A 17158-nucleotide genomic window follows, 5' to 3' on the forward strand; every position below is an offset into this window, starting at 1 on the left:
GCTCGACCGAGCCGTAACCCAGCGAATACAAATGTTGATCCAGATTGGGTCATCATTACGCTTTTAAAAACCAATAGAGTCAGCATGGTTTTACTGGATATCGTAACTGGCTGTGTGTTTCTGGGTGAGCCAGTGACATTCACGGCAGTCAGGAAGTGGTGTGATTCCCCACTGCCCTGAAAGCTACAGCTCCTGTCTTTATAGGCCATGTTCCTGAGGCTGTTCCAAGCAGTTAGGGAACAGTGTCTACATTTCCAGGATTTGGCAGTGTGGTTAACTGAAGGACGGTTCAGTGATCACAGGGAATCAGAGCTGCCTGAAAGGAGTCCTCGATCAAGATCCTGGCTTTTTTTGTTTAGGCTTGTTGAATGGTTGTTTAGGCTGGCGGAATGTTTGTTTAGGCTGGCTGACTGGTTGGCTGGGTGACTGGCCGGCTGACTGGTTGACTGTCTGATTGGTTGGTTGGCTGGCTGTGTGTTTAGGCTGACTCCCCAGTGACAGTGTACAGGCCAGCAGGCCAGCAGGCAGCTCTTTGTTATTGATGAGGCTGAGCACCATATCACAGAACACCTGCAATGCTGCATTGATCCCCCCCCCCCCCCTCCCCCTCCAACACACACACAAGTATCTCTCCTGCGCCCTCTTTTTATCTCTCTCCTTTTCCTCCTCTGTGGCCCTCCTTACTTCTCTCACACATGTTGGCCATGGTATGTTGACTAACATTTCCCAGTAGTCTTTCTGCTGGACTTAAACATGTCACAGATGCTGAAATGCTGCTGCTCTGTGGGGGATATGCTTAGAGACAGACAGACTGACAGACAGACTGACAGGCAGGCAGACGGACTGGAATTATGTCTGCCTACCTGTCTGTCTGTCCGTCCACCGTCTGTCTCTCTATCTGGGCTGCAACAGCACTTACCCTGCACCACCGAGCGGGAAATTAACAATGCAAATCAATGGAGCCGAATGCTTTATTTTTTATTATCTTCCTGTTTTGATGTATGTAGAGCGGGCATGATTATTACAGAGATAAATTGCTGACGGTAGGTGCCTGGGGGGACTTGGTCAATAGGTCCAAATGTGGCTAATTTATATCAGCCATTAGTCTTACTCTGGTCTATTGGGTCTCCAACACTGCCTCTCCCCTATTGGTTCTGCTCCTAATGTTTCCTGAGGGCCATAAACAAGAGGTCCAGAGGGTTTGTCACTGTTGTAAACGGTTATAGAAGTGAGACAGGACAAAATTAATATTATAAATAACACAAGCCGCTAGGAGATGAGATGTTTCATCCTGCAGGGCCCGTCGAAGGTTAGTCGGAGACTATAACGCTAGCTCTAGTCTTAGGACTGGGATAACTCGGTGCTCTACAATAACCAATAGAGGGGGTGAGATCAGCTACGCTCACTTCCTGTGTTGTAACCCAGTTATCTCAGCCTGAGTGTGTGTTTACTTATTACCTCTGCTACACAGTGACCCCATCTGTCAAGAGACCTATCTGAATGAGCGGGGCTGACTGAGAAAGAATCACACCCTGGAATGCCACCTGTGCGGATTCAAATAATTACTCATTACAAAATAGAATTTAAACAGTCTATTTGAAAACACTTTTGAGTGTGCTGATGTTTGTGTCACTTTCTAACCTCCTCCATTGTGGAGAGAATCTAGCAGCTACCCTGAGGGTGCGGTCCTGAGGGAGTCTCCAACCCAGGTGAAAATAGGATTTCTTCCCGGTTAATTATGGATCACAACCAGGAGACTGGAAAACTGGTATATTTAGAACTAGGCTCTTGCTAATGGGATTCTCTCCAACAATAATTTTTTGGATACGAGATCAAACAATCAAAGCTACTTTGAAATTCTAATGATCATGCACCAAGACAGCGTGTACAGACATCTTTGATTCCCTTAATAGGGTTGCCCCTCTGAAGACTTGGGGTAAAGCCTTATTTTGACAACTAACGTTGTTAATTTAGCTTCTTCCCTCGCAATAAATAGAAAAACTAATGAATAGACAGAGGCCTGGGTGAAATGCATTAGAAGAAGGATTCGATTGTGCTGTATATAGTGCTTAATCCCAAATTAGATTACTATAAATCATATTTTTACATCAACAGTAGAATATGCTGTAATATTCTAAAGATCTAAGACAACATCATTTGTTCATATGTCTCTAAGCAGCACTCTCAGCACAAAGAGATTATAATCTGGTACGCACCGCTGGCCAACAGTCCAATTTCCTCTCTGCTAATCCATGTGTTTTAAACCAGATGTTGCCAGATTGTCTGATTAGATGATGATTTATTCCCTTAATTTAGTTTCAGTTGGTGTTCTCCCCAAAAGAGCAACATTCATTTTCATTTATATAATAAATTAGAGGCAGTTTTGTGTATTGTGTCATCATCACATTAGGTGATACTTGTAAAGGCGGTGTTCCTCTGACCTTTGGTGTCGGCATGGTAATTACAGCAGTTCCCTGCTACATTCATTATCTTAAATTAGATGCCTGCATTTCTTTGCATACAAGTAATTAACATATTGTGTCATTTCACTGCAGTCGTTAGGACATTGCTGTTGATATTCAGCCAATGCAGCCACAGGAACAAAACTGTTTATAATCTACATAGTTTGATTACATTTTTTACTTTGGGGCCTTTTTGTTTATTTTATTTATCGCTGTTGTTCTGTGAACAATATGCAAATCTTTAAACCAGTGATTTGGACCTGCAATGTATTATTTCTGCTCACATAATTGTATTATTTATCTTGTATCATCTTCAAGTGTTTGGTGGTTCTATATCAATTCTATGATATTTCCAATGCTTTCCAATAGAGTTCTATTAAAAGTTAATACGTTAATCGAGTTATTGTGACAGTGCTAGCTGAACGGAGAGGAGCCTGTGGATTCACTTGGCCTAGATTACCGTGCCGACCCATTCAATGCAGATTCCAACATCCCGTCAGGCAGATTAGGTTGTCTGAACCAGTGAGCTCCAAATGGCCCTCAGCCTGTTTTCTGGCCAGCGCTAATGAAAGTGGCAGATTAGGGTTCTTTTTAATGTGGGCAGGCCAAGGTCCTGGTGGCCAGGCACGGTGTGAACACGCTGGCGGACTGGGTCCCTTCTCCACCTCAGGCCCTGCCAGGCTAGCAGCTCAGAACAGCCCAAACTCACAGTCTGTAGGCTGATAACCATCCTGATAGCCAGCCTGATCTTTCATAGTCCATGCAACTCTTCTACCATTCCTATGACTGACACATGCACTTTATTGTATAACTCGGATACTGATGATTCTGATCCCAAGTGGATCTTTCCATTGGGATATTTAACCTGAGAGATTTAGTGAAAGCCACGGTTCATCTTTTCAAAGCCACAGTTTAGAGCTCCACATCTTGTGTTGTGTTGTCATCGTCCATATGTCGTCGTCATCTGATCAGGATCTTGTTTGTACTCACCCCAAATGTCAGATTAATATCTAGGATTTGCAATGATTTACACAAACACCAGTAAACGCTTAGTGTAGAGATTAAACATCTCACAATTACAGTCACACGTGTCGCATGTAGCACATAGTTGAACCACAATCCAGTTGGTGAGTGCGTGTGGAGGTTGGTGAGGAGGGAAGTGCGAACAGGAAGAGACGGGGGCTTGTTTACGGGGCCCCGTCGCCCGGCGAGCTTTAACGGCGCCACGCTATCAGCAGCGCGCAGGTGACCGCTTTCATCGTCACGACGACCTGATTAGCCTGAAGGTGCCCTGCTTCTCTGGGATCTGAAACGGCGCCGCACGCACACGCCCGTCTTCAAAGGCGGCCCGCGGACCCGGGCGGCGAGCGAGCGGACGCTTTGAGGGACGTGGCAAGGACGCCTCCCCCCCCCCAGAGCCTTTCCAGCAGCCCCATCTGTCTCACATCGCCGTGTTTTGGGGTGTCTGTTTCATTTACAGAGTTTTCCTCGAGGGTGCCACAGGCGAGGCGTCCAAGGTAATATACTCTTCGCCACGCGCCGAGGCAGAGATCTGATTCCGGTTGTCATGGTGACTGATAGCGACGGTTGACTTCTGGTCTGCCTGTCTGAATGAACCTTGAGGGGTGCTGTTTCTTGATGTGTTTGGGTGTGTGTGTGTGTGTGTCAACGTTAGGTCACAGCAGTGAGTTCTCCAAGACTCTTGCCGTGCTAAATGGCTAATATTACTTCTTGATGTATCTCTATGGCTTTCTGTAGGAAGTGTCACCTATCGAGTGTGTGTGTTTGTGTGTGTGTACATGCATGTATGAGTGCTTGAGTGTGCTTCTGTTTGATGTTCACATTATAGATGCAAGATTCAAATGTTCTTCATCTTGAGCTTCCCAGTCTCCCTCTCTTTGGTGGTCACCGGCTCTGTGCACTCTCCCTCCGTGTCCCCGCTATCGGAAATGTAATGAACATATCTCTTGTTTTTATTTGCAAACATCTCATTTAGCTAGCTTTACACCCATACTGCCAATTCCCTGACTCCAGCTGAATTGCATTCTGATTATCTAGCTGCAAAGTTAAAATGTCTCGGGATGGAAATAGTGGTGGCCCCAGCTAAAATTATATCTACTTGTTTGGCAAGCAGAATAGACTTTAGAGAATCACAAAGCACACACGTTTTAAGTAATGCAATGCAAGGTCCTCCTCTCAAGACATCTGTCATGGTGATACTTTGCCTTCTGCTAGTGGCAGCACAGCATAATGATGACGTGATGACAGCTGCCATCTCCTGTACTTCAAGATTGACCAGAGCATGGCGTCTCCTTCCTCCTAGGAATGGGCTTCTAACTCAGAGAGGCCTGTTCTGGTCTAAAGAGAGATTGTTTCATCCAGTCTCTGTCCTGGTCGTCTGTGTGTCAGGTTCTGGACAGGCTCTGGACCCTACACCCAAACAGCTTGTGCCTCAGCCTGTGCCTTGTGGGCCAAGCAGGTGGTCAGGGCTGAAAGCAGCCACTTACAATTAGTCATTTAGCAGACGCTCTTATCCAGAGCGACTTACAGTAAGTATAGAGACATTCCCCCGAGGCAAGGAGGGTGAAGTGCCTTGCCCTAGGAAACAACGTCATTTGGCATGGCGGGGAATCGATCCGGCAAACTTCTGATTACTAGCCCAACTCCCTCACCGCTCAGCCATCTGACTCCTCTCATTAAGGTCCGGGTGTCTGCACTGGAGCCTGGTCCTCGTGACTCCGACAGTACCTCGCTCTCTCACGCCACACGGACCGAGCTGCTGTGTAGAATGTGGCCACGGCCCACGGGTGGGTGTGATGTGTGCGGGCATGGCACTGCTGGTCGAGCCGCAGAGGGGAGATTTGATCAGACCCCAGTGCTCTTTGATACCTTGTCATGATAGTGTGCTATCTGTCCCATCTCTTTCTTTTTTTTTCCTCTCTCTCTCTCTCTCTCTCTCTCTCTCTCTCTCTCTCTCTCTCTCTCTCTCTCTCTCTCTTTTCCTCTCTCTCTCTCGCTGGCGGGCTCGTGTATAATGCAAAGCGGCTCACCCCACTGATGTCACTGATGCGCAGGCTTTTGTTGAGGCTGAATGGGTGTTACGTTGAAAGTCTGTGTGTGTGTGTGTGTGTTGTTGTTGAGTCCCAATTGCCCTCAGATGATCAGATGGGCCGAGAGGGGAGGGTCTGTAGCCTGCCTTCATCTGTCTTTGTTCTGACTCTGTGTGGCTGAAATGTGGAGGGCTGAGCTGTGTGTGTGTGTGTATGTTCGCTTAGTACAGGCTTGTTGGATGCCTTGATGTGTGTGAGGCTGCAGGCATTGTAACTACATGCAGAGAGGATATCACAGATACGGCCACTCACAGAACACACACACGCCCAAACAAATACACCATCCATGCACACTCTTGCACTTATTCTTATTGCCCCATGCCCCCCAAAGAAGAAGTGCTGCAAAGTGGTGTGTGTGTGTTTGTCTGAATTGGTGTGTGTGTTTTGTGAATGTGTCAGGACCAAGCATGGCCACTCCTGGTGACCAGGGGAGACAGATGAAAAGACACTGATTAACTCAGGAGAGAGAGCATCCAAATGATGCCTCCTCCGAGAGTGTGTGTTCCGGAACCCCGGAGCGTCCAATCACAGTGCAGAATAGCACCAGCCACTCATCTTCCCAGCCTGAGCCCAGGCTTGACTTCCTGGAAGCGTAACGATCAGCCCACAGCTGGCTTTGACTGGTACTAGAGAAGACTACTTAGGGTGTTTGAAGGGTGAGAACAGGAAGAAGCAATCCCATAGTTGTGTTCCGTCTTATTCTATAAAATCTGATTTATACACGTTTTTTTACCAAATCATCAAGCCAACATATCTCTATGTACTAAATTAAAAGTACAATGAAGGTCATTTTGTTCTCCATCGAGCTCAGAAAAATAAGAGAATTGTTCTGTATTTTCCTGAATGGCCCTGCTATTTAGCTGTGTGGGTGAGTGTGTCTATGTGTGTCTTTGTATTGGTGTGTACACGTGTCTCACAAGCCTGAATGTCATTTCACAGCTACGGTCCGTCAAATACCACCGAGTAGTGGTTAAATGATCAGGTAGATAGCAGCCAGACAAGGCTGCGCGTGATTGGTCGACTCTCGTGACGTGCGAAGCCTGGGAACTGGATTAGCTGGTGCAGGAAACAATGGTATCCTGCTCAAACACTAAAAAACTTAACACCTCCCTCCCACACACCACCACCACACAAGCACACACTCAAACACACACACTCAAACACACACACTCAAACACACACACTCAAACAACTCCATCTCTCCATAGTTACTGCTGCTGAAACACACACCAATAGAGCAACATTGAATCTTTATAAAATATGCTAGCGTACACGCAAAGTACACACACACACACACACACACTCTCTCCCTCTCTCATACATATCTCATACACTCACAGACACGCACACAGACACATACACAAGGCCCCAGCAGTAATGCCAGCAGGCCTATATTAGGAGAGGAAAGATTAGTCAGTTAAATAAGTCAAGATTGTGCTGCTACGGCTTGGGGCAAGACCTGTCCAGGTCTGTCTGTGTGTGATAGGATGCTGTGCCTTATTACTGTCCCCAGCCGCTACAGAAGACAGGGAACAAGGCCAGTCATTTGCCAAGTCACTCAGATGTGTGATGCGCGTAGTGCTGAGGTCGTTACTGCACACGGCACAGTGTCACGGCTAAGGCTCTGACACCGATACCTCATCTCGCCGCAGGGCACAGGCTCTGCCTGCCAGCTTGTCTCTTTCTACCATCCCCGTCTCTCTGTTTCTCCATCTCTATCATTCTCTTTTCTCTATTCTCTCTCCCGCTCTCATCCTTCATCTCTTTCTTTCGATCTGTCTTTTAATTTCTCTTTCTCGCGCTCTCCTCCCCTCCCCTCTCCCTGACTCTCTCAGTGCCAAACTTGCCCTGCCCTTCTTCTCCAGCATCGCAGTGACAGCTGCCTCGGAAACGAGTGCCAGGGCTACGGATCCCCCCTCAAAACCATGGCCCTGTCCCTCCCTCCCTCCATCCTGTCCCTCTCCCTTCTCGGGCCCCCAGTGTATCGTGCCAGGAAAAGAAAATTAGCTTGGCTAATGAGAGGGGCTCCGTGATCAAAGTGCCGTCCTCTGCCTCGTCTCTCTGTACTATCTCTGGCTCTCTCTCTGTACTATCCCTGCTCTCTCCTCTCTGTACTATCTCTGGCTCTCTCTCTGTACTATCTCTGCTCTCTCCTCTCTGTACTATCTCTGCTCTCTCCTCTCTGTACTATCTCTGGCTCTCTCTCTGTACTATCTCTGCTCTCTCCTCTCTGTACTATCTCTGCTCTCTCCTCTCTGTATTATCCCTGCTCTCTCCTCTCTGTACTATCTCTGCTCTCTCCTCTCTGTACTATCTCTGGCTCTCTCCTCCTCTCTGAAATAAATCAAGAGCATTCTGGTACTTGACAGTGTTAACAAACAGTAAAGTAGGGCCCAGGTCAGACCCTCAGACATGAACCTGAAGGGTCAGACGTGTGAAAGTGACCTCATCGCGGTCTCTTTTCAACTGTCAGTTACATTTTGATCAAGGGCCTTTTTATGAAGCACATCGAAAAAAAAAGTTGACCAAAGTGCCATACAATCTAAACAGCAGAAGCCACTAAACCACACATTAAAAACACAAAGACCAGTTTGACTGACAACAAGACAGAGAGGGGCAACCAAGGCATACTGGGTTAAAAGCAAAGAAAAACAGATGCATTTTCAAGACGGGATGTGTAAAAGCTTAGCTCCTGCTGCTAACACTATCCTCCTCCACTTTCCCTCCACTACTCTGTGTTCCTACTGACCTACTCTTTACCACAGTTTCGGTCATGTTAAGCTTGTGTTCTCTTTTACTTAAAATACATGACTAACAACACAATGCTGGTGCAAGTGTACACTTGTGTGTGTGTGTGTATGTGCGTGTGTTGCCGTGTGTGTGCGCGCACTCACAAATTCCCAAGATGAGCAGAGGAGCGTACGAAGGCTGAGCGTACGTGTTCCCGCAGACTCAGTTACATGTAGACCAGAGGGTTTACTATCGATCTTCTTCAGCTCACAGTAAATCTGCAGGGTAATGAATGCAGTTATCAGCCTCTCAGTCACTTAATCAATCATCAGCAGACAGAGCAGGCTGGAGGAAGCCCGGAGGAAGTGTGACATCCCCCAGAGACACCGAGCCCTCCCTGCCTCCCAGCCCCTGGAGGAGCAGCCCAGGGGGCCACGCTCTGGTCTCCCAAGTGACTGGAGCTCCTCTGGTACCACACCACTCCACGTATGTTGGAGGGAGAGGGTGAGGGAGAGGGAGAATGTGGGTGTGTTATTGTGTGCATTTTCATACTTAGGTTTGGGTTGTTTGAAGTAAGCTAAGTGTATTAATCAGGACACCCGATGGGAAAGCTGCAGTCAATTGTCTGTGTATCCTGGCCTCTCAGCCGGTCTCTCTGGTGGTTTGAGGAGCGCACAGTCCCAGCTCCCTTGCCCCCTGACTGATTGGGCCCGTAATGTAAGCCGATGTGTGAGGCGAGAGTGTAATTGTCCGTGATTTAAAGGGCTTAGATGGTCTGAAAGGGAATGTGGTTCTGCAAATTAATGGTTCTTAATGTAACATATTGGAACGGTTTAATCTGTCATGGTCGGGGCCTGTGTGGGCCGTAAATGGGATGGTGAAATAGGACTCTCCTCCTCTCTCTCTCTTTCTTTAAACCTCTCTTTCTCCCCCTCTCTCTTTCCTCCCCCCCCACCTCCCTGTCTTTCTCTTTAGGGTCTCGGTGGAGAGGTTTCCTCGTCTAAATTCCTTTACTCGCATGCAGCGTTCAGAACGACAGATCAAGTACAGCCTTTGATAGCAGTGTTACATAACAGTTGATTAAATATGTGTTTTTCTATTTTAGGGAGCACATTCATCAAATTGTTTTCCTGAACTTGTACTCCACAGTTATACTCCATGCCCCCTGTACCTCTATAGTATGATTGTGGTGTGTGTGTGTGCGTGCCTGCATGCGTGCGAGAGAGAGGGAGAGTTCACATACCAAGCAAAAACAAACCAATGCTTTATGTCTCTCTTTGTCAAGTCTTTGGCCCAGTGCACACAATAAAGATCCTTCTCTCTCCCAAAGTCATTATTTTTTACAAGAAAATGTGTGAGAGACAGAGAGAGCTCATCTAGCAGGTACAGTATCTGTCCCCCCCCCCTGGCTCTGGGCCTGTGTATGTGTCCTCTTACTGACTGAAACCAACAGCTTAGCCCAGCTCTCACCTCCTTTACATTTGACATGTCATTCATTTAGCAGACCCTTTCATCCAAAGCGACATACAAACGGTGCATATAGAAAGAACTGCAATAGGCCACGGGTCAGAAGCGCATAGTTCTACAGTGTTTCGTCCAAATCGAGGAACAGTCTGTCTAGGGCCTTTTCTCCAAGCTCCATCATCCCTTTGTCATCGTTGTTGCTTCATCTGTCTTTCTAAGCGTTTTCCATCATCAATTTCCACTGCTTCTAGCTCTTTCTTTTTACTTCCTGAATTTCTTTTCTATCAAAATGCTTTTCTCTCAGAATGTCTTTCTTCCTCTCTTAAACTCACACACGCGCCGTCAAGCTGACCCCTTCTTTGAGGACAGTGCCCGGCCGTGAAGACTGGAAAGAGGAGACTGTGGCCTCCATGCTCCCCCTTCCTGACCCCTCATCAGGGGCTAACTCAGGCTGAGTGAGCTGTGAGAGCAGACTGACCCCTCATCAGGGGCTAACTCAGGCTGAGTGAGTTGTGAGAGCAGAGACCCGGCCGGCACGGCTGCTGTTGCATGCTCATATTGAAATACTTTCGCTGCCGACCTCTGTCTCCCTCGTCTCCTGGCTGTAAACCTCTAGAGATCCTGTGTGTGTGTGTGTGCGTGCGCGTGCGTGTGTGTGAGAGTGTACAGCAACGGTGAAGGCTCTTAACAGTGGGCAGAATCCAGCTGTAGGAACAAGACACAAAACTCCCACAGGGCGAGGGGAGGGGAGGGTGGTGGAGGAGGAGGAGGAGGAGAGGCAGTTTGAAGATTGGAAGCAGGATAGGGATTCTTAGGCTTAGGGGTACATTAGTTCAAAAGAGAGAAATATTCGTAGTGTACGTGAGCATGCGTGTCATTTCCGATCAAACACTTGTTTTGCTCTCGTTTTAATTATGTCAGACCTAATGGCACAGCGTTCATTGCTCTCATGGTTTCAACGGCGTTCTCTGTATTATCAACTAATGATCCAGGCCTGCATTCAACTTTCAACTCCATGGAAGAGGCACTGACCTGAGGGTGTGTGTGTGGTGGTTGAGTAGAGGAGGAGGGGTGGGGGGGAGGAGAAGGGGGGGAGCCAATAAATGTTTGAGCACCTCGAAGCCCTGGCAGATCCGCCTGGACAGGAAAGGTGACTGGCATGATGATTAATGAGAGACTGGGACGTCAAACCCTCGCTAAGGAGAAAAGTTCCAGAACGTTGTCAAAAGTTGGCGGCACAGCCGGGTGCTGTCTGTCTGCAGGCTCCGGTAGACACACCAACACACCACATGATGGTAATGCACGCATTTATATGCGGCCTGAGGATGTTATGGATTTTCGAGTGTTAGATAACACTTGAGTTATCTTCGCATATGTATTTTTCTAAATGTATATTCGTTCTCACATTTTGCTTTCAAACCCTTAGCCGACGGGCTGTACAGACACAGGTGAGATTTGAGATTTTGTCTCAGACAAAATTAGCGTTCCAGATTGACATGACAAAAATGTGGAATGTAATCGTAAGAAAACCTCTTCTCACTTCCTGTTCTGCAGCCTTCAAGGCGAGGGGATCTGAGGTGCTGTTGGTGAGGAACAGTTACTGCATGGGAGTCTGGCAGAGTTCGGCCCTCATCAACATTTGTTTGTCTCTGTGACTGGGTGAGAACGACCAGCTCCATCAGACACTATTAATCTATCCCAGAGCACTAATGAAACCATCCTTGTCATTAACAACACTGCTATAATGATGCTTCTCATGCCCTGTGTGTCTGAGAAAGAAATCCGTCTGATAGAAAATGTTATCATGATCATGATCAGCATTGCTGTTTATATAAACACAAGTGCCTTGTGACATTATTCACAGACTGGTTGCTGATTACTGACCGATTAGATAGCAGCTGTTGTGTCCACTGTTTTAGCTAGTGATTTAGGGACAGTCAAGACAGGGCACATTATTATTAACTCACATATTTCCACATTACACCTTGACTCGTGTGGTTGTCCTTGAGGTGGGGGAACACCCGACTCGCCATTTACTAGTTTGGAGACTGATTGGTCTGGACCCTTTCATCGACCACACTGTCATTGACCCTGAGAGCGGACACAACCTCTGGCGTTCATGTTAACCCATCATCATTAACTCAGGGAGAGCGTGTCTTCGTTAGTGAGGCCTGGTTAACGAGGTGGGCCGTGCTAATGAGATGACCCCTCCCCAATTGTCAGTGCGGCAAAATAGCAGAGACCTCTTCTGTGTGCTTGCGTACTGGACACGTTAGTCTGTTGGAAGGAAACATCCCTGACCCTGATAGCATGTTTTGTACACGAGCTATGTTTAGACACGGTGACTGACAGGCTATGAGGAGGTGGTGATGGAGGTGGTGATGGAGTGACATGACAGACCGGAAAGGGCTGGAAGGAGCATGTGGTCGCTAGCTTAACAGCTCCAGTTTGACTCAGATAGTATAATTTCATGTTAATATCTAAAGCATATGCATCGGTACAGTATACAGTACATCCACCTTATGTTTTGCTGACTAATTCATACTTTGGAAAAGTTGTATTTATATATATATATATATATATATATATATATATATATGTCCCAGGTGTTCAGCTTGTTTTCTGCTATAGCTAGTTCCTGTGAATAAGTGTTTTGTGCTGTTGACCTGTCTGCCCACGTTGGCTGGACTCCAGGGGTCAAAGGTGAGCGTCAGCGCTGGGCCTCGTGTTGTTATGCAGTATTCCCCGGATACGACTGTGCTGGTCCGTGGTTGGCTGTTGGATTGACTAAAACGCGGTCCGCAATACAGATGTAAATGGTGGTCAAAAGATCTCCCTCCCACGACATTGTGGGACTTTATTAGGTGTGGGGGGGGGGGGGGGGGGGTAGGGTGGGAGAGAGGAGAGGGAAAAGCAAACAAGAGTAGCATAGCAGAGATTAGGAAAGCAGAGGTTAATCCAGAATGTGAATCTGAGCCAAAACAGCTAGGAGAAGGTGTGGGCGAAACAGCTGCCTGGCTTTCAGACGGACCCATCGCTAGGTAGGAAATTCAATTAAAGCAGAGCAGGGTCTGGCTCGCAGCTGTGCCAGAGCTGGCAGGAGGAATACATTTACTGTGGTCTGTCTTTGCTGAGAGAGCAGGGAGACGATGGAGAGATGAGTCGTGAATATTCTGATTCTCACTGAACTCCCACGTCAAGAGGAGGAACTGGAAAGAACAGGACTGTTCCTCAGGTTTCCTGTGAGGCAACTGTTCCATCTCTCTGAGCGAGAGGGGGTGGAGTGTGTGCTGTCCACGTTCAAAACACTCGCAGTCACATACTCTCTTCCCTGCCCCTCCACTCTCTCTCATCGTCTCTCTCTCCCACCTTCACATCTCTCTCTGTCTCTCTCTCCCACTGTCTCTCTCTCTTTCTCTCTCTCTCTCTCACATACACGCACACACACACATTGCTTACTCATGAATCCACTTCCGAGGTCTAAAGGGGGATGTTTATTGATCCCCAGTCCTTTGTTTACTCTTCAAGGTCAACTGTGCTGATCCAGCTGTCCGCTGGCTATCTCTTTAGAGTGTGTGTGTGTGTTTGTGAGAGAAGGAGAGTCCAATGGCAAGGCTAGGGAAGCAGTGTGTGCTTCCTGTATCCATCTACTGTACCAGACACCCAAGTAGAAAGAGTGCCTTCTCTCTCCTCAAAAAGAGCATCCAATCACCATCCGCAACCCTACCCTGCTCCCTCCACCACCCCAACCCACCACCCCACCCCACCATCACTTGTTATTTCCTCAGCTGACTAAATTCATAATTATAAATCTACACAGCCTTTATTGTCTTCACACAGACTGCTACCTCCGGAGCAGACACCAAAACACAACTGGTTCCGGCTCATTCTCCAACCACGAATCTCATAATCATAGCTGCTTCTGAACAGAGAATGTGGAGAAGATGGAGATTAGTATTTCAGTTCATTATTTGAGTGTATTGCTAATTGGAAATGTTTGTCATAGCCTTGCAAACATCTCAAGGTTTGGCTCTGTGGAAGATGTCAGTGTGTCAGGTATCTGGCTATATGGTGCAATGGAAGCCTAGGTCCAGTAATGGAATTAGAAGTGGTTCCATCCCCTTCTTATAGCACAGCTTTGAACTCCATTCTCAAGCTGACCTGAAGCTTCTTCAATTAACCAACACACACACGCACACAGACATGCAAACAAAGAAAACACACATGCCAACAGAATACACACATTCTGACACACACACACAGACAGACGAACACACAGAGGACACACACACACATCAAACCAGCAGCGAGGCAGATGTCCGGAATGACCGTTGTGATGACCTCACTCCAGTTCCGTCCTGGTCTCACAGCTGAACAGACCTCCATAGTAACTTTATTGGATTATCCAGGGGCTGACGTAGCACAACACACTCACACACTGACTCTTACACACATGCACGCACACACATGCACATACATGGACTTGCGTTCTCGCACACACACATCCATAGGCTTGCGTGCAAACACTCACACACGCGCGGGCTCACACACATAAAGCCAATGGCAGGTGAACACTCAAACGCTAGACCACCCGGCTCATGCATATTTCACTTCCGTCACCTTGGCATTGCCGTGGCGACGGCTCCTCCAAGGCAGGTATTGGTTAATGAGCCCTTTGTGATGCGTCTAGACGAGGGCGGTGGGGTGAGACGGCTCGGGGGCGGAGCCCTTGACCCGTGCTTCATTATCCGCCGTGTCTGAGCGATGCGATGGCTTGTGAGCTGTGACGGACGCCTGGCAAACCCCGCCCCCCCTCCCCCTCCCCCCGGACAGGCTGTAAACACTGTCTCCGTGCCAACCGTCGCCATGGCCAGCGGGGAGGAGGCACGGACGGAGAGACAGGAAGAGCAGTGTCTCTTGGGTAATGATGTCAACTTGGAACACTGGAAAAATGGGTTTTTGACCAAGGATGGGGGACAGGAGAGCGTGGTCTGGGATAGGAAGAGGGAGGACAGGAGGGAGGGATGAGGAATAGGGGGGGGCGGGGGGGGGTGTTAGTGAAGAAAAGAGCGATGTGAGAGATGGATGGAGGGGGCGGCGGAGAGGATGGAGGAGAGGGGGAGAGGTGCAGGGTCTCTGAGGGCAGGCAGGTGCTTGTCTCGGCCTGCTGTCCTTGGTGCCACGGCGTTCGACCACTCAGCCAGTTAAGAGCAGCTCCTGTCTGAGAGAGAGGGCCTCTGACTGCAGCCTCTACAGCAGTCCCTCGCCCCTTCTCCCTCCATCTATTTCTTTCTCTCTTTCTTTTTCTGTCTTTTCCCTAACGTTGTGTACAGTATGTGTGTGTGTGTGTGTGTGTGAGAGAGAGAGAGAAAGAGAGAGAGAGAGAGACACAGAGAGAGAGAGAGAGAGAGAGAGAGAGAGAGAGAGAGAGAGACTATTTAATTGGCAGAGCGATGGTGCAGAGTGGAGTGCTGCCATCTGTTCCAATCAGCCAGAAGTATGGGCTGGAGAGATCCTCAAGTGGTCTCTCCCTCACCGTCTCCCACTCTTTCCCTTTCCTTCTCTCTCTCTCTCTCTCTCTCTCTCTCTCTCTCTCTCTCTCTCGCTCTCTCGCTCTCTCGCTCTCTCGCTCTCTCGCTCTCGCTCTCTCTCTCGCTCTCTCTCTCCCCCTCTCCCCCCCCACAACCCCCTGCTGGGCTTGCAGGGACCTTGAAGGACGCTGGACCCAGATAGAAGGTCAACGATTCTCTGCTTGATCAAGCAGGCTAAGAAGGGATGTGGAACACTTTGATGTTAAATCCGGGATGTTGGTTCAAGCCACAGCCACTGACACAGCATCTTCTGGGGCCAGTCTGCAGAATGACCACATGGTTTTTCACCCTTATTGAGCTTGCAGTAATGCTTGTTTGTTGCTGCTTGTTTTCTCTCTAGAATATGTCCTAGTTCCTCTAGAGAGAGCGAGAGAGAAAGAGATAGAGCGAGAGAGAGAGAGGGTGTTTGTGGTGTCCTACTGTGTTAAAGAGAGCAGACCCAGATCCAAGGCAGAACCACATCACCACAGCTAGCGAGTTGCTACATTAGCATACTTACGTAATCGACAACAATTGGAGCTGTTGTTGGTCTTCGTTCTACTTATCTCTCTCTCCACCCTCTCTCTCACTCTCTCCCGACTTCTACCTCTCCAAATTCCCCATTTTTCTTTCCATCCCTCCACCCTCTGTGTCTTTCTCTTCACAACAAACTTTTCCTAACATGTTTCGTCTCGAAAACATTGCTCTTCTCCTCTCTGGATGAACTCCCTGTGATCAACAGAGACGTGTTTTATCTCTCTTTGTGGATCTCTTTTTGTCTCCCCCCTCTCTTTCCCTCACTCTCTCTTTCCCTCACTCTCTCCCCCTCCCCCTCCCCCTCTCCACCCGCTAGCTAGCAAATCTCACTAGCTTTCTCTGTTACCTCTGTGTGACTCGACAGCAGCGCGCAGTTCTCTGGGGAATGTCTTTGTTCCACCAACCAGAACGATAGTTCTGCTGAGAACCTGAAGTTGCGGTGTGCCGGTACTGAGCAGAACCGCTTTACGACCAACATTTACTTCTCCCAAGAAGCTTTTCCTGCATACGTACATGATTTTCTCCTTTCTATTTCTACAAAAGGCTCACTTTTTTTTCCCCTCCCTTGATATTTTTTATAAGAAGTTCTTCTCAGCCCCAGAAATCTGAACTCTTTCTGTAGGACAGATACACACCGCAGTGGAGAAGCCTGTTCTTCTTCCAACAAGACTGGGTTAGAGTATTCTTAACAACATCATGCACTCCTCTATTGGTATGGAAAGCCAGGCTGGTGAAATGTGTGTTGTTGCTTTATCCTAGATTTCATCACAGTCTATTGTTTTGCTTGGCGGAGCAAATCAGCGATTTCCAGTGCCGGAGGGTCCGGGGAGCGGTACCGATACTTATCAGCTCAGATAGCCAAGCTCTGGCCGCGGGGCAATGTATGGGGCTGTTCTGTGTAATACACTGCAACACACACACACACACACACACACACACACACATACAGACTGCATTTGTTCTCTCTCTATTTCCAACACACACATACACACATTCGTTCTCTCTCTAATTCCAATACACACATGTTCTCTCTCTATTTCACACACACACATACATTTCAAACGCACACTTACGCACATTTGTGTTCTTTTTATATGTATTTGACACACCCACACCCGCTCCCATGCAAGCGAACTCTTCAGGATTGGGGTATTGATGCTGTGCAGACCGAACCAGCGTGGATCTGTCTCATCTCCGTGTTCGTCTCTCCAGAGTCATCTAGAATAGTGCAGCGTCGGCGGGTTTACCTCAGGCCACTTGCCTCCTTTCAATCACATCAGAGTTT

The sequence above is a fragment of the Hypomesus transpacificus genome, chromosome 11 (assembly GCF_021917145.1).
Source record: "Hypomesus transpacificus isolate Combined female chromosome 11, fHypTra1, whole genome shotgun sequence".
Taxonomy (NCBI): Eukaryota; Metazoa; Chordata; class Actinopteri; order Osmeriformes; family Osmeridae; genus Hypomesus; species Hypomesus transpacificus.